This window comes from Bubalus kerabau, chromosome 11, assembly GCF_029407905.1.
Source record: "Bubalus kerabau isolate K-KA32 ecotype Philippines breed swamp buffalo chromosome 11, PCC_UOA_SB_1v2, whole genome shotgun sequence".
Taxonomy (NCBI): Eukaryota; Metazoa; Chordata; class Mammalia; order Artiodactyla; family Bovidae; genus Bubalus; species Bubalus kerabau.
Window position 1 is genome coordinate 57,306,858 of NC_073634.1, and position 27,422 is coordinate 57,334,279.

At 39.5% G+C, this 27,422-nt stretch overlaps 1 long non-coding RNA gene across 1 annotated transcript in view; it reads right to left on the minus strand.

Annotated features, from left to right (window-relative positions):
* Window positions 1–2,730: 2,730 nt before the first annotated feature.
* The window catches only part of LOC129622454 (uncharacterized), a 48,534-nt gene continuing 23,842 nt past the window's right edge, over window positions 2,731–27,422 (minus strand). The window contains exons 2-3 of the long non-coding RNA XR_008699988.1: window positions 4,566–4,676; window positions 2,731–2,854 (exon numbers count right to left, since the gene is read on the minus strand). This is a non-coding gene — a long non-coding RNA (uncharacterized LOC129622454). The remainder of the gene's footprint in view (window positions 2,855–4,565; window positions 4,677–27,422) is intronic.

Below are 27,422 nucleotides of genomic sequence, written 5' to 3' on the forward strand. Positions count from 1 at the left end.
ACCCATGACAACAAATATTGTTCAGGTGAGTAGCTCCTTGGTAGATATAGTTTCACAGTTATGTAATATGGCAAATTTAAATATATAGTTTATCATTCATATTCTGTGGGGTGAGTTTAGTTATATTCAAGTAGTCTTTTCATTGTCATCAAAAAGCCCTTATTAATGAAACTTTTGTATTGATCAGACAGATCTTGACCATGAAATACTATGTTGTCTGATATATAGTGGGCAAAATGTTTAATCAGTAAGTCATCCATAGCAATATCTCTAAAAGGCTTATTTTCTCCTTAGTGTGTAAACATTACCCTTCTCATCTCTCCCTTCCTTCCTCTCTCTCTCTCACCACCCCCCCCCCACACACACACACACATACACACACTTCTTCTCATCTGGCAAGGGAGTGACAGAGAATAAGGAAATTTGCAAAGTCAAATTACCCCTGAAGAGAGCACTGGCTTTCAATTACATTTTTCCTAAATTTACTGAGCATCCAGCATATTCCAGGAAGCATTCTCTTGATAGTCCAACTTAGTATCTTATTATCACACTGAAGACACAATAGTTCTGATACCTTTAAAAGTCCACTGAGTCTGAAAGCATATAGTGACCATGACCAACGTTCCCATACAAGGTACAACACACAATAGGTGATTCTGAGAAAGAAAGTTACTGAAAAACAGATTCCTAAGTGGATAAAAGAGGGTGAGGGCAAGAGAGAATAGGACGAAGTCACCTCACCCAGCTGCTTCCTGTATTTCTCTTCCCTCCTCCTACAAAAGACTACTCGTTCCTTGGGGATTTTCAATTAAACAGGAACCTGAATACATTAACCTTTTCTGTTTACAATACATTCATCAGGACAGCCTTGGCATGCCCTTGAATTCTAGGGCTGGGCTTGGAGTGAAGATACCATCGATATCCAGGGCAAAATTTGTCCAAGTGAGGCTTAGACAGCCTATACTGAGGTTCATAAATGAATTTTGTTTTTAGAAGGATCTTTTATAAGTGAAATTTTGAGTTGGAGAAAAGTACCAGAAGTATGTTGATTTGACTAACTCGTCTCTAAAATAAGATTATACTAAATAGCCTGCTATCCATATTTTAAATACAATACACATAGGTAAAGCATTATTATTTACACAATAGTTTAACATATATTATCTCATCTGATCCTCCAAACAACCTATGAGATCAATAAGAGAAAAGGAGAAAAAAATGCAAGACAATATTATTAATTGAGATATGTACTAGGCAGTGGTCCTCCTAGGTGGCGCTAATGGTAAAGAACCCACCTGCCAATGCAAGAGATGCAAGAGACACTGATTCAACCCCTGGCTCTAGAAGATCTCCTGGAGTAAAGCCTGGCAGGCTTCAGCCTATGGACCGCAAAGAGTCAGACCCGATTGAGCAACTGAGCACAACAAGATTAAGGCAGTATGATAGGGGAATATATTTTTAATATTTTCATTTTTATAGGTAAAAATGTTAAGACCCATAAGCTAAAATAACCAGTTTCAACATCTCTTAGGTAATGCATTCCTAGTCCCTATGAATAAATCAATTCTTTGATACAGGGGCTGCCCTGGACTTTGCAGCCCATGTGGGGTTTCTGACCATGCATATGAAGCAGCACTGGTGCTCCCCAATTAATCTGACAACTAGAAATGCCTCCAAACATTTTTACTTGCCACCCATTAGAATTAGTGTCAGGAGAGAGGCAGACATAAAACGTCTGTTTGAGAATTGGGACTACAGGCTGCTTTGGCTGATGCAACAATCTGCCTATATCTGCTAAGAGCTTCCTTACATTCTTGTGTTAACATAGTCAGAGTTTGTCACGTGAAAGAATTGAAACCTAGTCCGGGGTCAGAACTTTCAGTGTATGTATGACTGAGGAACAAGATTTCAGGGCTGATTATGGTAAATGAGTGGAGTAGGAGGAGAGAGAAAGTTCTGGACAGGATAGATGGCCTGGATAAGGAGTTTGAATGTGATTCTGGAAAGTGGGACCAGACTCAACAAGGGCATCAATGCAGGTCCAAGACACCAAGACAGACATGGACTGAAGAGATTTCTTGAGGAAATGCCTTTAAAACTAGAGGAGAAAGAAGAGTAGGCAGGGAAGCCTTCAGATTGCCATGAAAAGTCTTAATACCTGTGAAGGGAGATGGAGACCCAAGAGGAAGGGCCCCAGACAACAGAGTAGTTCTGAGAATCTCAGCAAACCAGGCAGTTGGGGGCCTAGAGTGAAGCTACCTCTTAGAACAGTTAGCAGATACTCAGGCAGAAATGCGGAGAAGGCAATGGCATCCCACTTCAGTACTCTTGCCTGGAAAATCCCATGGATGGAGGAGCCTGGCAGGCTACAGTCCATGGGGTAGCTAAGAGTCAGACACGACTGAGTGACTTCACTTTCACTTTTCACTTTCATGCATTGGAGAAGGAAACGACAACCCCCTCCAGTGTTCTTGCCTGGAGAATCCCAGGGACGGGGGAGCCTGGTGGGCTATGGGGTCGCACAGAGTCGGACACGACTGAAGCTACTTAGCAGCAGCAGCAGCAGCAGCAGGCAGAAATATCTCTGCCTAAGTACCCTCCTGTGCTCAGCCATGTAGCCATGTGCTAGGAGCACTGGGAGAGAATGCACCCTAGGTGGGAACACTCAGGCAGATCCCATGGGTTTGGTACTCACTGTCAGCAAACTGCATGGCTCACAGCCGGTTCTCTCTTGAAGGGCGTCTGAGAAGCATCTCCATGGCTGCCTCCATCATGCTTCAGAGGGAGGTCCTCCAAGGAAGGAAAGGGTGAGTTGGGATGTCTCTGGGCATTGCTGTAGCAAAACTAACTGTCTCTATAAATAAATGAAAAATGAGGGCAATAAGAGAAACTCTAAATGGCCACCTTTATGACAACAGGACTAACTGCCAGCCATCTCTGTCACTCTGCATGAAGACTATCATTACTTGGAGGCAAAGGATACAGTCAGATACCAGGGAGGATTTGGGAAACTTCAGAAAGGGAAATGTGGTCCCCAACTAGCTCCTTCACTCTCATCTCCATTTCTACCTTGTAGTATTCTGCCTTTTGTCAACTGAGTAGGATGAGGGTATCAGCCCATGTTCAATCAAGAACATTTTTTTTCATTTTAAACTCATTAATTGAAGTACTTAAAACTGGAAGTATTTTCCCAAAGTATTTGAAGTAGTATATGACCAGTGGCAGTATAATGCACATATTAAGAACAGAGAACACCCTGGTGAAACTGTAGGGGGCAAATTGCATTTGTTAAGCAAGAATGAGGATATTTGTTACTAGGGGCAGAAACAGGTAAGATAATTACGTAAGACAAAGCAGGTGAAGAAACGGATGCTCATCACATTTTTGCTGAAATCCAATATTATTTGTATGGGTTTCAAAGGTCACCCTGCTTATTTAACTTATATGCAGAGTACATCATGACAAATGCTGGACTGGAAGAAGCACAAGCTGGAATCAAGATTTCCGGGAGAAATATCAATAACCTCAGATATGCAGATGACACCACCCTTATGGCAGAAAGTGAAGAGGAACTAAAAAGCCTCTTGAGGAAAGTGAAAGTGGAGAGTGAAAAAGTTGGCTTAAAGCTCAACATTCAGAAAACGAAGATCATGGCATCTGGTCCCATCACTTCATGGCAAATAGATGGGGAAACAGTGGAAACAGTGTCAGACTTTACTTTTGGGGGCTCCAAAATCACTCCAGATGGTGACTGCAGCCATGAAATTAAAAGACGCCTACTCCTTAGAAGGAAAGTTATGACCAACCTAGATAGCATATAGAAAAGCAGAGACATTACTTTGCCAACAAAGGTCTGTCTAGTCAAAGCTACAGTTTTTCCCGTGGTCATGTATGGATGTGAGAGTTGGACTGTGAAGAAAGCTGAGCACCGAAGAATTGATGCTTTTGAACTGTGGTGTTGGAGAAGACTCTTGAGAGTCCCTTGGACTGCAAGAAGATCCAACCAGTCCATTCTGAAGGAGATCAGCCCTGGGATTTCTTTGGAAGGAATGATGCTAAAGCTGAAACTCCAATACTTTGGCCACCTCATGCGAAGAGTTGACTCATTGGAAAAGACTCTGATGTTGGGAGGGATTGGGGGCAGGAGGAGAAGGGGACGACAGAGGATGAGATGGCTGGATGGCATCACTGACTCGATGGACATGAGTCTGAGTGAACTCCGGGAGTTGGTGATGGACAGGGAGGCCTGGCGTGCTGCGATTGATGGGGTCGCAAAGAGTTGGACACAATTGAGTGACTGAACTAAACTGAACTGAAGGTGGCTCAGCAGTAAAGAATTCATCTGCAAGACAGGAGACACAGGAGACTTCAGTTCGATCCCTTGGTCGGGAAGATCCCCTGGAGAAGGGAATGGAAACCTATTCCAATAATCTTGGTGAGAAAATATCATAGAACCCACTGGGCTTTAGTCCATAGGGTCTCAGAAAGGTAGACAGAACTGAAGTGACTGAACACACAATACTATGTATAAATTAATAAACTAGGCAAGGAAATGTGGCTCATACCCATGTGGTTCTCAAAGTGTGGTCCCCTGATCAGCAGTACCACCATCATCTGGCAACTTGTTGGAAATGCCAGGTCTTGGGCCCCACTTGATGAATCCTGAATCAGAGATTCTGGAATAGGGAACAGCAATCTGTATTTGAACAAGGTCTCCAGGGGACCCCAGTGTACACTAAAGTTTCAAAACCACAGGCTTAGATAATATTTTCACAGTGATTCTCAAAATTTGACATCTCTGTCTGTGTTACTGTTACATGATCTTTGAGTTATCTTCCATTTTCCCATCCCAGACTCATTCCCTACATTCTACTCCCATCTGCACAAACACATACACACACACAAACACACCCCACACATGCATTCAGGTACCACACACTTGATTTTTAATTTTCCATGTATAAAATATGCATCCATATGTTTTCAGAAAATGTTAATAGACTCACCTCAATTATCCTCATGGTCTGGACCCCAACCTAATCCAACTGGTTTCCAAGAAAAACCTGTATCCCCAAATATTTGGGGAAACCTGTTTCCCCAAATATCAAATATCATTTAATATTTGATATTTCCCTATGAGCAGACACACATCACATCTGTGGCTAGAAAGTCTTCATATTTTGATGGGCCCTAGAAGAAGAACAAGGACTGTTTTTGGTTGGGGGTGGATAATGTTAAATTTGTTCCTCTTAATATCTGTGTATTCAAAAAAAAATTGAGTATGTGCGTCAGACAACCCTCAAAGGGGTATGGCTTCCAGAAAGGAATTACAACTAGGAGCCACCCTTGGATAATACTTCTCTTACAAACAGGAAGTAGAGTGGGGTCATAGTGGTATGAGGTAAATTCAGAGTTCTATTTGTAGTGATCTAGCAACATGATAATGGCACCCCACTCTAGTTCTCTTGCCTGGAAAATCCCATGGACGGAGGAGCCTGGTAGGCTGCAGTCCATGGGGTCGCTAAGAGTCGGACGCGACTGAGCGACTTCACTTTCACTTTTCACTTTCATGCATTGGAGAAGGAAATGGCAACCTACTCCAGTGTTCTTGCCTGGAGAATCCCAGGGACGGGGGAGCCTGTTGGGCTGCCATCTCTGGGGTCGCACAGAGTCGGACACGACTGAAGCGACTTAGCAGCAGCAGCAGCAACATGATACTGCATGAATTTTCCTTTTTATTCTCATATTTTGTTCTCTGTTGGTGTTCTTGCTTAAGTCTTTAGTGAAATCTTAGCCTTCTCTGGCTGTTAGAAAAAAAAAAGAATTTGGCATAAACATTGGATAGTTTTCAAGGAAAAAAACACATTTAGGGACCAGCATGCTTGTGGCCACAAAAAATACTGCGAGAGACCCCAAGTGATGGTCAACTCTGAAAAGAACAGTAAATTTTTTAAATCTATTTGCCTGTGGGATTCTCCTTCATAGTCCCCAACTCCAGGAAATTATAAAAGCAATGGAGACAAAAGTCCAAAATATAATTTTAAGTCATTTACGTGGATGGTAGGAGGCCCATAGCATGTACTGCAAATTACTTCTGAAGAGCAACTTTCAGTATTGCAAAAATACAGTTGTGAATTGTTGGCTGAAATTAGCTCCCTCACTTAGCTATAAGAGCATAATTACTCTCATCAAGGAAAAGCAGACCAGACATGCAAAGAACTTTCTGAGAAAAAGGAAAAAAATATACCATTGAGCCCTGGTAGACTGAGCACTGCTAAATGGTTTTGTCGGATCCAATTTTGATGATTATTTAGCAATCTCCTACCTGCAGCATTAGAGTTCCCAGGGCATATCCTAAATTGAAGGATATTTGTAATAAAAAGATATAAGCCTCCAACTCTCATTTTTGCCAAACATTAATAAAAATCGAATTAGAAGCAAGTGCCTTGAAAGGCCACTGGCAAAAGATTTTAGTATTGTAGCAATGTGAATCTGATAAGAAAAGGAAATGCTCTTCCTTCTTTTTTTATTTTAGGAATACTATAAATACCACTTTTTAAAAACAGTTGTGTAAAAGGCAGAAAAAATAACCTTATATTCTAATATACCTAGAAAACATGAATTCTATTTTTCTTTCACTTTGCAAAAAACACATAGATATGAAAGACAGACACCGTGATTAAATGCTGCACAACTACCTCAAACCACAGTAGATACTGACTTCAAATGCCCTTTTCATTATTCTTAACGAAATGTGACTTCATTTTTCCCACACACTCGAAATTGTGTCAGCTGAGAGTTCAAACATGTAAATGAAACCAAACACTCAAAAGAAAACCTCCATTCTCTGTATCCAAAGGCCATGTGAGGACATCAGCTTATGCCAAGTGAACACATGGGAGGAAGAGAAGGAAGAGGATGGCTTATTCACTTTTTACTTAATCTCCTTTGGACTCTGCCTACCTCTGTGTCTGCTTTTGTTTTCATATCCTCTCATGAGTACAGTTAAAACTGGCTCTAGGTCATATTGAACCAGATATCATTTCAGAAAGACTTCTATTTTAGAGTGATACACTCCAGGACCAATGCCAAGGTCCTCAGAGCTCCCTTTGTGCTCTACTAATTTATTATCTAAATACAAGCACCATGATCTTCCCAGAGGTTCAGTGGAAAAATCATTGGATTTGGACATTGGCAGACTTGCATCACAAGTCCAGTCCAAATTTTTCTTTAATATGTATTTGCTCTTAACCAGAAAGGACATAAAAAAAAAAAAACAAATGCTCTATTACCCTTACACAGGTAAGCAGCACCAGACAATCTGATCACCATGTTTATTCTATCTCTCCTGTTTCATTGCTTTGTTTCTCAGTGTGAAGGGAGTTCGGGGTGATGGGTAAGTAGGATTAACAACACAGGGAAGATTTTTACCTGGAGTCAATGTTGTAGGCATAGGGCTTCCCAGATGGTGCAGTAGTAAAGAATCCATCTGCTATGAAGCAGACACATGTCTGATCCCTGGGTTAGGAAAATCCCCTGGAGAAGGAAATGGAAACCCATTCCAGTATTCTTGCCTGGAAAATCCCACGGACAGAGAAGCCTAGTGGGCAGCAAGCAGTCTATGGGATCACAGAGAGTTGGACACAACTGAGTGACTGGGTACAGTACGATGCAGCAGTGTTGTAGGTATAAGATACAAGTGCAAAATTTGGAAATTCAGAAAATTAGAAACCACAAGAAATGGAGACTTGTCTCTTTGAGCCTACTGCTGGCAATCTATATTTTCTATGCCATAACTATGTAGACTTCACCTGCTATGGAATATTGAGCTTCCAATACTACGGTGCCTGATGCAATGATTTTGGAGTCCCTGGATAAAATGTGATATATGCAAGTACAATATGTCACTATTACTACTGTAGAAGTATGACTGATAAAATACTGATATTGGTACTTTTTTTAAAAAAAGAAGGCAGGGAAGGAGGGTTGAGGAAAAAAACTTGGCCACAGATATGATGAGGTTAACTTATACCCCTTGCAAGCCTACAAAGCCAGGAGTATCTGATTCCTGCTTCCCCTCTCATGCCACTCTCCATCTAGGCTTACTGTGGCTAGAACATGCTTGTTTCTTTTCCTTGATATTGTCAAGATCATTGTTTTAACTCTTTGCTGAATACTGTATTTGGAATGTTCTTTGCCCAAATTTCCAAACAGTGGGTAGTTTGAACCCATTGTTCAGATTTGAACTTTGATCTCACCTTCTGAGAGAATCCTATCCGATCTGCTTATATAAAATGGCAACTTGGACTTCCCTGGCAATCCAGTGGTTAAGACTCTGTGCTTCCAATGCAGTGGGCATGTGTGGCTTCCCTGGTCAGGAAACAAAGATCCCACAAGCTGTGTGGCACACTCAAAATAAGTAAGTAAATAATAAAAGAAAATAACACCTCCACACACATACACACCCTTTCTCTATCCTAATCTCTTCTATTACTCTCTATAGCACTTACAGTTCTCTAATTTTTGGTGTATGCCAGTTGCCAGGCTCTCCATAATAATACCAGAATGGAAGCATCATTTGAGCAGGAATCTTGTCTACTGTACTCCCTGCCCCAACGCTCAGGGTCTAGAATAGCATAAGAGCACTGTCTTCCTCATCACTGAATTCTCATCATTGCCTTCTCCTCAGTTGCTCAAAATATGGACATTAAATGTTGAATTGTCAGAAGAGTTAAACATGATCTCTGCCTCTGGTTTGCTTATAATTAAATTGAGGAGACTTGCATTAAACATACACAAGCTTAGTAGTAAAAGACTCACACAAGATTTCAAGAAAAGGTCAGAGTCATCCCAATGCCTAATGAAGGAGAAGAGAATCCATTGGGTCTTTTTACTTCTAGGGTCAAAAGACCAGTAGAGGAATTTTTTCCATTGTTTTATTTTCATAAGCAAAATTAAAAACATTTTCCTGGGGCTTGATTTTTTCACACATCTTTAAACTTATGATCAATATTCCTTAGCTTATGATCTCCACTGAAGTGTAAACACTAATAAGCGTTGACATGATCAGTGCCATTTTAAAGATACTTGGAATTAAAGGATTCAGATGTGTCTACTGTTTTCTCCTTGCTACATGAGGCATTTATTTTTTCAAGTCTATTCTTCATTGGCCTGAGAAATCAACACTTGGCACCTGATGTGAAGTAGCCCAGGGCTCACTCAGAAAACTGCTTTTCTTTATTTTAGGAAGTAGAAATAATCTCACATTTGCATTCAACTCTGCGTTGGATACTCTCTGTATGTATTGGACATATACAGTTACAGTTTCCTTCTAAGAGAAACCCTAAAGAAACACAGAACTTCTTTCTGAAGAAGTTCTAGGAGATTGCTTATTCATAGGCAGATGTGTCCTATAATACAAGATGTTGGTCCCTTTCCCACAGCTGATAGATGGGACTAGCCTGACTGCGGTCCTAGGGTTCATAATGTTGCTGACCTCATCTACATACTCTGAGCTTCGTTTTTGGGTTCTCTAATGAAAAGTGATGTTCTTACTTTCTTCATCAGGCTGCAGCATGTCTACCAAGTAAACACAAGTGAGTCAGAGAGATCTGAGGCTATCTACTGACGCTTACTCCTTGGAAGGAAAGTTATGACCAATCTAGATAGCATATTCAAAAGCAGAGACATTACTTTGCCAACAAAGGTCCATCTAGTCAAGGCTATGGTTTTTCCTGTGGTCATGTATGGATGTGAGAGTTGGACCGTGAAGAAGGCTGAGTGCCGAAGGATTGATGCTTTTGAACTGTGGTGTTGGAGAAGACTCTTGAGAGTCCCTGGACTGCAAGGAGATCCAACCAGTCCATTCTGAAGGAGATCAGCCCTGGGATTTCTTTGGAGGGAATGATGCTAAAGCTGAAACTCCAGTACTTTGGCCACCTCATGCGAAGAATTGACTCATTGGAAAAGACTCTGATGCTGGGAGGGATTGGGGGCAGGAGGAGAAGGGGACGACAGAGGATGAGATTGGGTTGCATCACTGACTCGATGGACATGAGTCTGAGTGAACTCCGGGAGTTGGTGATGGACAGGGAGGCCTGGCGTGCTGCGATTCACGGGGTCGCAAAGAGTCGGACATGACTGAGCAACTGAACTGAGCTGAACTGAACTCCAAGATATCAAAACTTTTGATGGATCCAAAATAGAAAAAGTGGACTATTTATGAATTTTACAGCAATTTGTGTCTAGTTCTGTTAACAAGAGAAAGAATTCACTTCAGGGAATAGGGTAATACTCTTATTTGAGGATGAAAGTTATTTGGTTACCCAGAAGTAAAGTCTAGAGCCTGGATTAGAAGAAATCTTTTTGCGAGGATGGCTTCATTAATGCCACGTTTAATGTTAAAAGGCTTCCTTTAATGAAAAGAGGGTATCTTGCTAACTGTCTTTCTCCAGCAGGGCAAGGAAACAGTTTAAGTTTGTTTTTTGTTGTTTTTTCTTTTCTTTTCTTTTTTTCTTATTTTAGATCTATTTACAAGTAGGAAAAGTATGAAAGCAGAGACTTAAGAGAATTCGATAAATAATATGGTAGAAGGCCCTTAGAACTAGAAAAACTAATCCACAGGAAGCTCTTCTGAGAGTAGATTTTTGTCTAATGAACTCTAGGAACAATTCTATCTGGTACTGAGTTTTAAGTAATTTTTTTTTTTTTTCATTTTATTCTCCATTAGTAAATCCACATGTTGCTATCAAGGCTTCCGTCAAATCTACAAGTTGCTAAAAGTTTGTGTTAATAGTGTCACTTTAGTGGCAGATATTTGGGTAGATACTTCACATCACAGAGAAGCCAGAAGTCAATACGAGGTAATTCAATTCCGCCTAGAACATCACAGGGTCATGTGACAGCATAGGCACTCTCTTGGACTAGAGGTTTCCCAGAAAGAAAACTAAACATCCTGCAATCACAACATGGAGTTAAAGTGTTACTAATTGGTCCTTGACTTCCTTAATCAATAGAAATTTATCAGAGGCCAGACAAGAAATTCATGCAAGGCTTTATTGAGGCCCATTCTACAGCAGGAGGAAGTGAGGACAAGCAGCAGTTTCCCTGGCTTACTCGCTTGCTCAGGGGGAGGTGAGCTGGTTCCTTATATGGGGTCAGCTGGAGGGGTGGTTTACTTGGTTTGCCCACTTCTTTGGCAGTGTTGGGTGTGAGGGAATGCATGGTACCCTGCTTTTGCTCCCTGCTCTTCAGAAGTAGAAGTTGGTCCTTTGGGGCTTTCTCTATTGTTGTCCATAATTTACCTCAACTGTGCATGTATGCAGTTTTTAGTTCCTTATAGTTTCTTTGTATTTTGTTGCTGGAGGAGATATTTGTCCAGGTGCAAGTGTTGCAGCACTTGCAGCAAAGGGTCTCCGGTCCTAGGTCACAGCCTGTCTCAAAAGCAAAGGTAATCTCAGAAGGTGGGGCAACTTGATGGAACTCAGCTTAGGTGAAAAACACTTCAGAGTCTTTATCTAGGAGTTTTTTAAGAATTGTCAGTACTTCACAGATGTACTTAAAAATTCTTAGTCTTCTATCCAGGGCTATCCAGGGCTTTCCAGGTGGCTCAGTGATAAAGAATCTGCCTGCCAGTCCAGGAAACAAGAGATGTGGGTTAGATCCCTGGGTTGGGAAATGCCTTGGAGAAGGAAATGTAGCCCACTCCATTATTCTTGCCTAGAAAATCCCATGGACAAATGAGCCTGGCAGGCTACAGTCCCTGGGGTCACAAAGAGTCAGACACGACTTAGCAACTAAAAAACAAGCCATCTATCTACATGATAATAATCTTTACTAAAATTTGTCTAATATTTTAACTACATTTGGCCGAGGTCATTTGTCCCCTCCACTGTGGTTCTTGTCCTCATGCTTCTCTCAGTCTTGTGGGGTGACATGGGAATGGAATGGTTAGCTTTAGGATATCACTAAGGGAAAATTGAATTGGGAGTATTACTGCAATTTAGAAAAGCATTATGAAACATTTTTTTAATCAGTGAATAAATCAGAAATAATTTTTAAGATTAACAGACATTGTGGGGCCATACCTATTATCCCTCTGTTGCCTGACGCTGACATTCAACTATTATTATTTTTACTTTTTTTTCCTGGAATCTCTCATTGATTCCAGAGAACAGAACCAGAGAACAGAAACACCTACCTCTTTACCCAAAAAGTATCTAAAAATGACTGAAGATGTTGAGTATCACCCTCATCGTTCAGGTTGGGTACATCTGAAGCACCATATACACTTGCTTCCAAGCTCCCCAAATAGATTTAGCAACCCACAATGATTCTTTCCTTGATAATATACCCTATCAGTTCTCTATGATTCTCTGACTCACTTTGCACTTCTTATTGATACTTCCAAGAATCATCTCCCAAATTCAGCTACTTACAGTGAAATCTTTATTTCAAGTCTACTTTTGAGAGAAACCAAATCAAGATGGGTTCTTTCTCTTGTCATCATTATATCTATTTTTTTAACTGGGAAAAATATTGGGCAAAACATAATGGAAAATGAAACAGAAGCTGTAAAGATGATCAATAAAATCAATAGAGATTTCAACTGCAACAAAATTGAGATACAAATTATACCTTTTTTATGGCTACATCATGTGGCTTGTAGAATCTTAGTTCCCAGACCAGAGATGGAACCTGTATCCCCCGCATTAGAAGCATAGAGAAATCTAAATTATAACAAAAAGATTTTTCAGATCATGCCAAAGCAGTATTTTTTTGAGAAGTGTTATATTTCAAATAGGAACAATAATAGGTTCTTGGATTTTTAGGAATCTAATTAATGAGGATTTAATCATAAGAACACATTAGAAAAATATAAATTTTCTGCTAATTTGACACAGAACACTAAAATATCACAAGACTAAAAATAAACCACCACAATGACAATATGGTGATGATGCATGGGTTAACAAGCATCATCAATTCAAAGAGTATTGAAGATGAGCACAAGAAAATTTGAAATGCCCAGATACTTAACAGTTTCTTGATGGGAGAGAGTATCTGCCACAGGCCCTGAGCATCCCCATATATTTTTGTAGGGCACAACATGCAAGGTCCTGACAACTCTTTAGCTGGGCCGTTATTTAGGTTGTGTTTGCAGTGAGCAAACTTGAGGGATGAGGTAATGTCTCCCCTTGGACAAACAGCAGACTTACTTCCATGTACTATAAAAGTGGTGAATCTCCCAGGCTTTCCTGTAATACAGCTAACAGCATGTGCATGCATCCATGATAAGATCTTTGTGTGACCCCTGCGGAGGGTATAGTAAACCTGCCCAAACCTGTACAAACCCACATTAATCTCTAGCTGCTGCTTTTGTTGTGAGTAATAAAGTCTTTTGTCCTTTGTCTCTGAACCACTATAAGGTCTCTGTCACAGCCACCCAACTCTGCCACTGGAGCAAAAACATCCACACACAATATAGTAATGAATGAGTGGGGCTGTTCTCCAATAAAATTAATCATGAACACTGAAGTTCCATTCCATATTATTTGGATGTGCTATGAAATATTATTTTCTTTTTTATTTTTTCAAGCATTGAAAAATACAAAAACCATTCCTAGCTTGCATGCCATAATTTGTGGACTCCTGCTTTAAGCCTTAAAAGAAACTAGATAAACTAGATTAATATGGCCATATAGTAGGCCAAACTCAAAAAGCAAAATGATGCAAGTCAGGAATATAAATGCTATAAAGAGAAGGGGGGAAATGGAAGGTGTTTTATTCTCTAAATGCATGTTTTTGAGACTGCATGCTTGAAGACTTGTGTGTTCTGAGCATATATGTCATTTTTCCTATTCTCATGGATACTGTAATAAAAAATTAACCAGACTCACATAGTCTTATCTTTTCCAGCTTTGGGACTCAATGCTGGACTGAGAGATGGTGAGATGCATTCTCTTGTAGGTATGCGATCAATAGATGAGAACTGTAGTGGCTGGTGGGACATCTTATCCCAGCTGTCCCTTACTACTGCCAAAGGGTTTAGAGGTTGTCTTAAGTAGGAAATATAAAGGAACATCTCTACATTCTATATATGAAGGATTCTCCTGATATACCAAGAAATACTACAGTAGAGAAGAAGGCATGAATGGGTTAACATTTCAGTTCTACTATTCATTGTATAATTTTCTACAAAGTAACTAACCTTTCTGACCTCCATTTATTTTTCAGTCCTAAAGATGGGAATAACAGTAATAGACTGGTGTGGTGGTTAATGACATATGTGAAATATCTAGCTAACTTCTAGCCCATAAGCAAATGGTTAATAAGTGTTAGAAATGTCTACCGTTCCTTTCTTCCCCTTCTCAAGTCTTTTGCCCCAAATGAAAACATCTTCAGTTTGCTTCAGGACTGGTCCTTAACCATGTTTTCTTTTCTCAGTTTAGTTAACTATTCCATGTACTGTGCCAGGTTTGTATGCAGGTAAAAAGCATCATCCCCGTTCTCAAATAGTAGTAGGAGAGGATGGAGAATAAAGAGGCATGCAGACAGAGGTATACACCATAACCTACCTTCAATGTAGAAATGGTATATTAAATAAATCTGGAAAAAATAGTAGTGGGCTGGGTGGTAAGACAAGAAGAGAAAGGAAAGGAGGAAATAAGTAGCCAATATTTTTAATGTCCTTCTATGTGCCAAGTGTTCTAACCAAGAGATGCATGTATGTTAGCTCACCTCAGTAGTTGATTAGACAAGAAAAGAAGATCTTCAAATTTTCTGAAGATTGTAAGCTAGTGTTGAGCCTTGAAAAAGTGCTAGGAATGTGCCTAGTGGAGAATAAGAGTGTCTGGACTTTGAGCAAATTCCAGAGAGGCACAGGGAGCTAAAGATGAGCATCTGGAGAGGGTAGAGGACAGAGCGGGGGGTGGGGTGAAAGGCTTTTTTTTAATGGCAATATTTTAAGCATACACAAATTCTTAAAAATAATAAAAAGAATAATTATGTTCTGATATTCAATTCAAGAAATGAAATTTTGCTGATAAACTTAAAATGTTCCTGGTTGTATACCAGTTCTCAGGATAGCTCTGAAAGTGTCCTAAGCTCTGGCATTATAGATATGGCTTCCAATTCTGAAGCTAAAAGGAGCTTTCAATGTATCCTTCTAGCCAATGACAATATAAAGCTATTGTAAAGATGACAAAAATTTCCTGCTCTAGAGGTCATTAAATATAATGAAATATAACAAAATCCTCATTCCCTGGGGTGGTTTATGTGTGGAGCTGCCTGCAGACAGGGCTTTGGTCTGAATGATCCTTTTATTTAGTTTTCCTTATTTTAATCTTATTACTAAATCCCTTGGAGTTAATGCCCTTCTGTTTGCAATGAGAGCAGGCAAACTAAAGTGTCATATAAAAATTGAAATTCCTCATCTGATGCTTCTTATTAAGAGAAGAAAAGTGTTAAATAGGATTTTATTATGGTAAGGAAATTTGTGCAGTGGAATTATATCTACATTAGAAAAGAGAGATGGGGAATTGAAGTTGTTAACTAGATCATTCAAGTATCTAGTTACATGTATCAGATATATTTTCTACTCTTAGTTATCTAATTATTTCAAGTCAACATAATTTTTGGACACTTTTAGCTAATTTCCAGTCTTTATTTTGAACAGACTGGATTTTTTTTTTCCTTAATTGCATTAAACCAAAGAATATGGACATATCCATTGTAGAAACGATGTATATCTTCAGTGTTTAACTTTGCAATCAGCAAGTTGCTTAACATCCTATAATACATGATGAAATTCTTCTTGCAACATGATTTACCTGTCAAGGGTATACACACATCAGCCTCATTTTTCCAGGTCAGGAATGTAGGAGTTCACAAGGGAGGAACTGTCTTTCAGCAGGAGGTGGCTGTGAAATCTATTTTAAGTTATTAATTAGAAGTGACATTTGGCCTTCTAGTGAACCAAGCTACAAAATCAGTGCAGTGAAGGAATTCTTGCCAAACGTGGCTACTCTAGTTCCTGAATATGCCAGCAGTGTCCTCAGGTTCTTAATTCTTTGAATTACTTCAGGCCATTTGTCCTGATTTTTATCCCAGAATATATGTTACCCAAGTCCACAGAATTCAAATATTAGCAATAGCTGATGGACTTACAAAGAACCTTTTATTTTATTTTATTTTTTCTTTTGGTCTGTTGAGACCTGGTGAAATACACTGGTTTTATAGGCAGAACAAGCAGAATTTATGTCCTGGTTTCATGCTGATTGGTGAAAAATGAGTGCTTTACTGAATAACACTCATTGCAGTTCCTCATCTACAAAAGGGGCTTAAATAACCTTCTCAAAAGCCTGCTGTGGTAACCAAATGAGACAAGCTATTAACTATATCTCTCATTAAAACCAGGAGCAAGTTAGTGAGCTCTCCGCACCCAGTTTGTTCACCTATAAAATGGGTATACTATTAGTACCTATCTCACAAAAGGGTTGTGAAAACTAAATTAATACATGGATGCAAAGTTGTTTCAGTCATGTCACTGTGAACCTTTGGACTGAAGACCACCAGCCTTCTCTGCCCATGCAATTCTCCAGGCAAGAATACTAGAGTGAGTTGCCATGCCCTCCTCCAGGGGATCTTTCCAACTCAGGGATCGAACCAGTGTCTCCTGACACACACACACACATAAATATACATATTTATATTAATGTGAATATTCTTTATAAGGGACTGAAACGCAAAAGTAGGAAGTCAAGAAACACCTGGAGTAACAGGCAAATTTGGTGTTGGAGTACAGAATGAAGCAGGACAAAGGCTAATAGGGTTCTGCCAAGAGAAGACACTGGTCATAGCAAACACCCTCTTTCAACAACACAAGACTCTACACATGGACATCACAGATGGTCAACACTGAAATCAGATTGATTATATTCTTTGCAGACAAAGATGGAGAAGCTCTATACAGTCAGCAAAAACAAGACTGGGAGCTGACTATGGCTCAGATCATGAACTCCTTATTGCCAAATTCAGACTGAAATTGAAGAAAGTGGAGAAAACCACTAGCCCATTCAGGTATGACCTAAATCAAATCCCTTATGACTATACAGTGGAAGTGAGAAATAGATTTAAGGGACTAGATCTGATAGACAGACTGCCTGGTGAACTATGGATGGAGGTTTGTGACATTGTACAGGAGACAGGGATCAAGACCATCCCCAAGAAAAAGAAATGCAAAAAAGCAAAATGGCTGTCTGAAGAGGCCTTACAAATAGCTGTGAAAAGAAGGGAAGCAAAAAGCAAAGGAGAAAAGGAAAGACATACCCATTTGAATGCAGAGTTCCAAAGAATAGCAAGGAGAGATAAGAAAGTCTTCCTCAGCAATCAATGCAAAGAAATAGAGGAAAACAACAGAATGGGAAAGACTAGAGATATCTTCAAGAAAATTAGAGATACCAAGGGAACAGTTCATGCAAAGATGGGCTCAAAAAGGACAGAAATGGTATGGACCTAACAGAAGCAGAAGATATTAAGATGAGGTGGTAAGAATACACAGAAGAACTGTACAAAAAAGATCTTCATGACCCAGATAATCATGATGGTGTGATCACTCACCTAGAGCCAGACATCCTGGAATGTGAAGTCAAGTGGGCCTTAGAAAGCATCACTATGGGCAAAGCTAGTGGAGGTGATGGAATTCCAGTTGAGCTATTTCAAATCCTGAAAGATGATGCTGTGAAAATGCTGCACTCAATATGTCAGCAAATTTGGGAAACAGTAGTGGCCACAAGACTGGAAAAGGTCAATTTTCATTCCAACCCCAAAGAAAGGAAATGTCAAAGAATGTCCAAATACCACACAAATGCACACATTTCACACTCTAGCAAAGTAATGCTGAAAATTATCCAAGTAGCTTCCACAATATGTGAACCACGAACTTCCAGATCTTCAAGCTCAATTTAGAAATGGCAGAGGACTAGAAATCAAATTGGTAACATCCATTGGATCAAAGACAAAGCAAGAGAATTCAAGAAAAATAACATCTATTTCTGTCTCATTGACTATGCTAAAGTCTTTGGCCAAGTAGATCACAACAAACTGTGGAAAACTCTTAAAGAGATGGGAAAACCAGACCACCTTACCTGCCTCATGAGAAATCTGCATGCAGATCAAGAAGCAACAGTTAGAACCAGACATGGAACAATGGACTGGTTCCAAATCGGGAAAGGAATACATCAAAGCTGTATATTGCCACCTTGCTTAATTAATTTAAGCAGAGTACATCATGTGAAATGCCAGGCTGGATTAAGCACAAGCTGGAATCAAGATTGCCAGGAGAAATATCAATAACCTCAGATACGCAGATGACACCAGCCTTATGGCAGAAAGTAAAGAAGAACTAAAGAGTCTCTTGATGAAAGTGAAAGAGGATGAAAAAGCTGGCTTACAACTCAACTTTCAAAAAATGAATATCATGGCATCTGTTCCCATCATTTCATGACAAATAGATGGGGAAACAATGGAAACAGTAACAGACTTTATTTTCTTGGGCTCCAAAATCACTGCAGATGATATTGTAGCCATGAAATTAAAAGATGCTTGCTACTTGGAAGAAAAGCTATGACCAATCTAGACAGCATATTAAAAAGCAGAGATATTACTTTGCTGACAAAGTTCCATATAGTCAAAGCTATGGTTTTTCCATTAATCATGTATGGATGTGAGATTTGGACCATAAAGAAAGTTGAGTGCCAAAAAATTGCCACTTTCAAACTGTGGTCTTGGAGGAGACTCTTAAAATCAAACCAGTCAACCCTAAAGGAAATCAGTCCTGAATATTTATTGGAAGAACTGATGCTGAAGCTGAACCTCCAGTGCTTAGGCCATCTGATGCAGAGAATTGACTCATTGGAAAAGACTCTGATGCTGGGAAAGATTGAAGGCAGTAGAAGAAGGGGATGACAGAGGCTATCATGAACCTGAGTTTGAGCAAGTTCTGAGCATTGATTATGGCCAGGCAAGTGTGATGTAGTGCAGTCCATGTGGTCACAAAGGGTCAGACATGATTGAGTACTGTTTAGATTCCATAAAGGAAATCTTTGTTATATTATTATAATTATTAATAGTCTTTGTCTAACAATTGATTAGTATTCTCTCATAGACAGTCCTATGATCAATAGGAAGGTTTTTCATGGCCATAGAGAGTTAAATTCAATCTCTCTAGATGCACCATTTCTGACAAGGAAAAAAAAAAGGTATACAATAATTTTGCTTGATGACGCCTCAAGAATAATTGTATTCACAGTGAATTCTTAAATAAATTTTGAATCAGTAAAAGTTGACCTTCTCTGCTTTCCAAATCTCATTTTATTCCTTTTGCTTTTCCACCCTCTATGTCCAATGCTAGGTCTTTCCAGTTACCTGGGAACCAGTCTCTGAATTTCTTTCTTTTTTTTTTTTTTTAATTTTATTTTATTTTTAAACTTTACATAACTGTATTAGTTTTGCCAAATATCAAAATGAATCCGCCACAGGTATACATGTGTTCCCCATCCTGAACCCTCCTCCCTCCTCCCTCCCCATTCCATCCCCCTGGGTCGTCCCAGTGCACCAGCCCCAAGCATCCAGCATCGTGCACCGAACCTGGACTGGCAACTCATTTCATACATGATATTTTACATGTTTCAATGCCATTCTCCCAAATCTTCCCACCCTCTCCCTCTCCCACAGATTCCATAAGACTGTTCTATACATCAGTGTCTCTTTTGCTGTCTCGTACACAGGGTTATTGTTACCATCTTTCTAAATTCCATATATATGCGTTAGTATACTGTATTGGTGTTTTTCTTTCTGGCTTACTTCACTCTGTATAATAGGCTCCAGTTTCATCCACCTCATTAGAACTGATTCAAATGTATTCTTTTTAATGGCTGAATAATACTCCATTGTGTATATGTACCACAGCTTTCTTATCCATTCATCTGCTGATGGACATCTAGGTTGCTTCCATGTCCTGGCTATTATAAACAGTGCTGTGATGAACATTGAGGTACTCGTGTCTCTTTCCCTTCTGGTTTCCTCAGTGTGTATGCCCAGCAGTGGGATTGCTGGGTCATAAGGCAGGTCTATTTCCAGTTTTTTAAGGAATCTCCACACTGTTCTCCATAGTGGCTGTACTAGTTCAACTCTGACTTCCTATGCCTTCCTACGTTGGCCCTTTCACACTTACGTTCAGCACTTAAGTCAGCTTTGTTTGGATGCAATTTCTCCTGTCTCTGTGATCTACTAATTAACCAGAACAGCTTTTCCACTTAGATGTCAAGGAAATATTGGATTCTCACACCACTTTCACAGTACATTCTATCCATTAGAATCTGCACTAGGCACTAGCAAGGTCTGATTTGAGATGACCTTCCAACCTTAATTTCAAGGAGCTCAAAGTTTAGTTAAGGAATTAAGGAACAAACAAATTAAACAATTAGGAGAATTAAACAGAATAGAACTGAAAGGACAGAAACTTATAAAACTGTTATGTCTCTAAGAATTTTGTGCTCAGTCTCTCAGTTGTGGCCCCAAGGACTGTAGCCTGCCAGGATCCTCTGCCCATGGAATTTCCCAGGCAAGAATACTGGAGTAGGTTGGCATTTCTTTCTCCAGGGAATCTTCTCAACCCAAGGACCAAACCAGTGTCCCTTGTGTCTCTTTCATTGGCAGGCATATTCTTTACCACTAGCACCCCTGGGAAGTCCCTAAGGTTATTAAAAGAATCAACTGTATGGTATTCAGGAAATTTCTCTCATTTAAAAACAACAACAACAAAAAAAAACTCCAAGAGTCCAAGAGCTATGTTATTAATGATATTTGCAACTCAGTGGAAAAGAAAAACTCTATGCAAACATGAAATGCTTATCATCTAACATCTCTGGATTAATTTAAACACAGCTAATCAGAATAAATCAGTTTTCTTTCCAATCCCAAAGAAAAGCAATGCCAAAGAATGCTCAAACTACAGCGCAATTGCACTCATCACATGCTAGTAATGTAATTCTCAAAATTCTCCAAGCCAGGCTTCAGCAATACATGAACCATGAACTTCCAGATGTTCAAGCTGGTTTTAGAAAAGGCAGAGGAACCAGAGACCAAATTGCCAACATCTGCTGGATCATCCAAAAAGCAAGAGAGTTCCATAAAAACATCTATTTCTGCTTATTGACTATGCCAAAGAATTTGACTGTGTGGATCACAATAAACTGTGGAAAATTCTAAAAGAGACAGGAATACCAGACCACCTGACCTGCCTCTTGAGAAACTTATATGCAGGTCAGGAAGCAATAGTTAGAACTGGACATGGAACAATAGACTGGTTTCAAATAGGAAAAGGAGTACGTCAAGGCTGTATATTGTCACCCTGCTTATTTAACTTTTATGCATCATGAGAAATGCTGGGCTGGAGGAAGCACAAGCTGGAATCAACATTGCTGGGAGAAATATCAATAACCTCAGATATGCAGATGACACCACACTTATGGCAGAAAGTGAAGAAGAACTAAAGAGCCTCTTGATGAAAGTGAAAGAAGAGAGTGAAAAAGTTGGCTTAAGATTCTACATGCAGAAAACTAAGATCATGGCATCCAGTCCCATCACTTCATGGCAAATAGATGAGCAAACAGTGGAAACAGTGGTTGACTGTATTTTGGGGGGCTCCAAAATCACTGCAGATGGTGACTGCAGCCATGAAATTAAAAGATGCTTACTCCTTGGAAAGAAAGTTCTGACCAATCTAGATAGCATATTAAAAAGCGGAGACATTATTTTGTCAACAAAGTCAGGCTAGTCAAGGCTATGGTTTTTCCAGTAGTCCTGTATGGATGTGAGAGTTGGGCTATAAAGAATGCTGAGCACCTAAGAGTTGATGCTTTTGAACTGTCATGTTGGAGAAGACTCTTGAGAGTCCCTTGGACTGCAAGGAGATCCAACCAGTCCATCCTAAAGGAGACCAGTCCTGGGTGTTCATTGGAAGGATTGATGTTGAAGCTGAAACTCCAATACTTTGGCCTGCTGATTCAAAGCCCTGACTCATTGGAAAAGACTGGGAAATGCTAGGAAAGATTGAGGGCAGGAGGAGAAGGGGACAACAGAGTATGAGATGGTTGGATGGCATCACAGACTCAATGGACATGAGTTTGGGTAAACTACAGGAGTTGGTGATAGACACGGTGGCCTGGCATGCTGCGGTTCATGGGGTTGCAAAAAGTCAGACACGACTGAGCGACTAAACTGAACTGAACTGAACTGAATCAGGATAAAAACTGTTGCTCAGGAAAATGTTAGAATGAAATTCCTAAGAACTATAAAGTTTAAGGGCTTACAATGTGTTAACACTTCACTGGAAAATAGGAGGAACAAGGGCTGCTTGGCAGAGGAGGGAGAGTAAGTTATAAACTGCAGGAACCCAGGGACCTATTCACTTCCTTTCTGCATAAGAATAAGAGGAAGATTTTTCCATTTGCATAAAGAATGACACCTCTAAGGTCAATCACTCCCCAGGTGCTCAGAACTAGAGAAAAAAGGAAAGAAAGGATTGTCCCTTTGAGGGTATGGGGATTCAATGCCTAAGAACAAGTCATTCATAAGTCAAGTGCTCCCCAAATACGGAACTGCAGGTGAATGAAATAAATAGCAATGTCCTCCTCTGTACAATGAGGGCTTTGAACTAGATGATTTCTAATTTTCTATTTAGCTCTACTATACTGAATCTCCTTACAGGGCATTCTAAGACTTCAACGGTTATTATGGATCCTTCATGCCTTATGCCAAGAAGGCAATGGCACCCCACTCCAGTACTCTTGCCTGGAAAATCCAATGGATGAGGGAGCCTGGTGGGCTGCAGTCCATGGGGTTGCTATGAGTCAGACACGACTGAGTGACTTCACTTTCACTTTTCACTTTCATGCATTGGAGGAGGAAATGGCAACCCACTCCAGTGTTCTTGCCTGAAGAATCCCAGGGACAGGGACGAGGGAGCCTGGTGGGCTGCCGTCTATAGGGTCGCACAGAGTTGGACAGGACTGAAGCGACTTACAGCAGCAGCATGCCTTATGAGTTGGGAATAAGAACCTTTCCTAGTCAAAGATTATGCCCAAAGGTTTCACAGACAATGAGGAGAGTATGCTGAATCTTAAGGGAAACAAGAGCACTCGTCTCTGTCCAGAAGAAGCAGCCAGGAATTCATGAGAGGGCAACCATAGGAACCAAGACTTGGGGATCCACTGAAAGAAGATTAAAACTTACATAGGATCCAAGGGAAATAACAGGAAAAGAGCTTCTGAGAGGTCTGGGAAGGAAGGCAGTTCTGTTTATGGGAGGTCTGCTTACCCTACAAAGTACTATAAGAGTTTGTGCCAATATCATAGACAGCTTCACCCCAAAGGACGTTGCAGTGTGATGACTTCAAATTGAGAGGCAATTAAAAACTTTTTCTCTCTCCAGTTAACGACACACTAGGCATCCTGTTGTTAACTAATCATTTTCAAACAGGGGTAAAATCATGACTTTCATTCAGGTATTAAAATAAACATGTGATAAAAGTTTTACGTAACACATCATTAATGAGAAAACTTGTAAAATATCACAACCAGTTTGACAGATGTATTTATAGATCTACAATATTAATAATAAAATGAATGCACAAATAGAGGCGAACTGGCCTCTTCCACAGTGAGGGAGGAAATCTACTGACAGAATCATCATGTTTGTAAGCAAGAATTATTTTATATTTTTATCAGCTATAATTTACAGGTTTATAAAACCACTCAAAGACAATGAAAGAATGAGATGAGGTAGCCAAGAAAGGTATAATCTTAACAATGCATAGTTATTTTTGAAGCATCTGTTTTGTTTTTTTTTCCTATCCACAGCTCTGCCTGTTTTTAATGTAAACAAACTATGTTCGCATTTCTAGAACCGCCTCTGAAAAGCCTTGATTTCAGTTCTCCATTCACAGACCTAGGTCACCATTGTAGAATTTATGTGTCAAGACAAAAATAGCTAACAGTTTGCAATTATTCAACAAGTTCTCTATTTTAAATATAAATAAATGTTAAAACTTTTCAGAGTTCCTTTCACAGTAAAACAGAGGAGAAAGAAGTATGGTAGATGATAAATTCCATCAGAAATGGAGGAATAAGACAAAGTGGAGAGAGAGAAAGAAGGAAAGAGCGACTCAGTGAATTTAAGAGGAAACAGTGTCTAATCTTTTAGATTGGAAACATGAGCGTCTGGCAATTATAGAGGAGAGTGGGCTTCTAAACAGAAGGAGCACGATTGTGAAAGTCCCAGAGTATATGGGAGTGTGGACCAATAGGGAACTCCTACAATGTTGTCAGCATATAGATGTAGCCAAAGAAGGGAAACATATAACAAGGAAATGAGGCCAAAAAGATTTTTTAAAGCAAACCATATTTTTTTTTTTAATTTTATTTTATTTTTAAACCTCAAACACTGTATTAGTTTTGCCAAACATCAAAACGAATCCGCCACAGGTATACATGTGCTCCCCATGGAATTGTATTCTCTCTAACGTATGGGGTGGTTTGTTTTTTTTTTTTTTTCTTTTTTGAGAATTTATTTTATAGAGTAATTTTGTGTTTACAGCAAAATTGAAAGGGAAGTACATAGACTTCTCAGACACTGTCTGCCTCTACGTATGCATTGTTGTTGTTGTTCAGTTGCTAAGTTATGTCCAGCTCTTTGTAACCCCATAGACTGCAACACACCAGGCTTCCCTGTCCTTCACCATCTCCCAGAGTTTTCTCAAACTCATGTTCATTGAGTCAGTGATGTTATCTAGCCATCTCATCCTCTTCCACCCGCTTCTCCTTTTGCTCTCAATCTTTCCTAACATCGATCTTTTTCCAATGAGTCGGCTCTTTGCATCAGGTAGCCAAAGTATTAGAGCTTCAGCTTCAGCATCAGTCCTTCCAATGAATACTCAGTGTTGATTTCCTTTAGGATTAACTGGTTTGATCTCTTTGCTGTCCAAGGGACTCTCAAGAGTCTTCTCCAGCACCACAATTCAAAAGCTTCAATTCTTTGGCACTCAGCCTTTTTTATGGTCCAACTCTCACATCCATATATGACAGCTGGAAAAACCATATCTTTGGCTATATGGACCTTTGTAGGCAAAGTGATGTCTCTGGTTTTTAATACACTGTCTAAACTTGTCATGGTTTTTTTTCATGCCCCCCGCCCCCACAAGGAGCAAGCCTCTTTTAATAGACAGTATCAATATCACTCACCAGAGTGGTACAGTTTTTACCAAAGATGAATCTACACTGATATAACATAATCACCCAAATTCTACAGTTTACATTAGGGTTCATTCATGGTATTGTATATTCTATGGGTTTGGACAAAGATATAGTGACATACATCATAATATCATACAAAGCATTTTCACTGCCTAGAAACCCATTATGCTCTGACTATTCATCCCCCTACCGTAGTAACCATAGATTGTTAATTTCCATACCTTTGCCTTTTCCAGCAGGTCATATGCTCAGTTGCTACCAGTGAGTCTGACTCTTTGGGACACTATGGACTGTAGCCTGCTAGGCTCCTCTGTCCATGGAATTCTCCAGGCAAGAATACTGGAATGGGTTACCATATTGTTGTAATCATATAGCGTGTGCTTAGTCTCTCAGTCATGTCTGACTCTTTGCAACCCCATGGACTGTAACCAACCAGGCCCATCTGTCTATGGGGATTCTCCAGGTAAGAATATTGGAATGGTTGCCAGTTGCCATGCCTTCCTCCAGGGGATCTTCTGAACCCAGGGATCAAACCCAGGTCTCCCACATTGCAGGCAGATTCTTTACTGTCTGAACTACCAGAGAAGCCCAGTCATACAGAATGTACCCCTTTTAGATTGGCTTCTTTCACTTAATAATACACATAAAATCTTCTCATGACTTAATAGCTTCTCATGACCTGATAGTTTATATTTTTGAGTGCTGAACCCCTTAAGTATTTGCTTGGAAAATAAGTAAAGATTAAAAAAAAATCATGTTTAGATTTATATTGTCCAGACAATATATTTCTGAAGTAAAAAATGCTAGAATTTGTTTATAATGAATAAATTGAATTTGCCAGAAGTCATACACCTAAATGGTAGTATAGTACATACTACTTAGACTTATAGTCTCATACACCCATTCCAAGCCCATTCTACTACCTAGGAAAACACTGCATTAAAGACACTTAATCTTTTTATAGAGATCCACACAGTCTTTAATAAGTGACTGGACATCTCTAAGTTAAGAAATACTATGAAGCATTTCCTAAGCACTTAGACTGTTAAACCAATAGAGGACCTTTCATTCCTGAGGATAGATGAGAGAATGTTATTTTGTGCTATGCTTCCTTCTTTATGCAGTCCTATTTGCTTTTTGTTTAGCTCCTGTGTGCATTAATTGATTCTATCTTACAGAACAAAAACCATAGTAAGAAGTGTAATGAATAATGAATGGTAGCAGCTATAGACTGATATTCCAGAGTACAGAAGATAGTAATAGTGTACAATAGTAACCCTACTGACCCTGACTTCTGTTGTGAGTTACTTTCAAGCTAAGCTAACAGCTCTGAGCCTTGAACAATGGCTGATTAAAGATAAAGAACAGAGATTATGATGAAAGAACACAAGATGCTCACCTCTCATCAATTTGTTAAGTCAATACATGATTGGTACCCACATCTCCTCCTCTCTGATTGCTTTTGCTCCTTTAAGAATAAGAATATTGAATGTAACTGAAATCATGAAGAATTTATTATATGCCAGACAAAATTTAAAACATTTTCCATACAATCAAGCATTTATTTCACAGCCCAGTCTTATGAATTAAGTGCAAATAATACCATCAGTATTATATAAATGAGAAAACTGGCAGCTGTGGACTCACAATTTAAAAGCCAAGAGCCTTGTTCTTATCTGAAATACTCTTATTCCCAGCTAAGTCATCTCTAAACATGTTTCCTTTCCAAATCTCCAGAAAAGCAAGCTAAATCTCATTCACACTGAAGTTGAGAGGATCATCGCTGACATGAGATTGGAAGTCAAAATCTTAAAGCCACAGTTAAATGAGAAGGCAAAGTCAACACTCAGAAACCTAAAACAAAGGAGGGACTTTCTCATTTTGGGAGATCTGGTAGTCAATGGAATAGAAAGATTCAGGATGGAGAGAAGAAGTCAAAGAGGTTTTTTCACCCCTTAAGCAAAACTTTAAATAAAATAATAAAGTCCCTTTGCCAATTATATAAGAGAATGAAACAGACTCACAGACAATAGAGAACAGATTTGTGATTACCAAGGGGGAGTGAGGGGAAGGGATGGATTGGGAGTTTGGGATTAGCAGATGCAAACT